This window comes from Notothenia coriiceps, unplaced genomic scaffold, assembly GCF_000735185.1.
Source record: "Notothenia coriiceps isolate Sejong01 unplaced genomic scaffold, NC01 NC01_scaffold00004300, whole genome shotgun sequence".
NCBI classification, from domain to species: Eukaryota; Metazoa; Chordata; class Actinopteri; order Perciformes; family Nototheniidae; genus Notothenia; species Notothenia coriiceps.
Window position 1 is genome coordinate 12029 of NW_011337001.1, and position 808 is coordinate 12836.

General features: G+C 41.7%; 1 protein-coding gene across 1 annotated transcript in view; it reads right to left on the minus strand.

The window, feature by feature from the left end:
- Positions 1-808, minus strand: part of oca2 (oculocutaneous albinism II) — a 6383-nt gene that overhangs the window by 2879 nt on the left and 2696 nt on the right. The window lies entirely within an intron of this gene.

Sequence of the window (808 nt, forward strand, 5' to 3'; positions counted from 1 at the left end):
AATTTTGGCCTGCCACAATTACGAAAACAACATAATCGAAAAAAACTATTATTTAGCTTTGCTAGGTTGTGACAGTGCACTACAACATATCTGATCTAATTCATTTTAGTCTAATTTATTTGTATTTATGTTATTTATATATGTTTAGTAGCTTGTGGAAGTGCGCTCCAAAATATTTGTTGATCTTGTTTATTGGTATTTATTATTTTGATATTATTTATTTAAATGTATCATTTATTTTTGTATTGGTTATTCAGTTGAATTATATGTTCAGGGTAATCAACAGTTAAAAAGATACTGTTCAAATAATTATTTGTATTCATTTTAAAGTTAAATAAATTGATATTTTCAAAGTCAATGAATAATCGTATTTAATAATCGTGATATCAATTATTGACCAAATTATTCGTGATTATGATTTTTGCCATAATCTCACAGCCCTACTTGCTATTGCTACAGTATGTTCATGTTCCTGCTGCTGTGTTTCACGTTGCTGCTGCTCGCCTGCCCCACCACCACCCCAGCTTCCACCCCAGCTTCCATCCCAGCTTCCACCCAGCTTCCACCCCAGCTTCCATCCCAGCTTCCATCCCAGCTCCACCCCAGCTCCACCCCAGCTTCCACCCCAGCTCCATCCCAGCTCCACCCCAGCGCTCCACCCCAGCTCCACCCCAGCTCCACCCCAGCTTACACCCCAGCTCCACCCCAGCTTCTATCCCAGCTTCCACCCCAGCTCCACCCCAGCTCCCGCCCCAGCTCCCCAAATCTGCAGCCTTGTCATGTGTCAGCGCTGATTTCAGGAATAGCT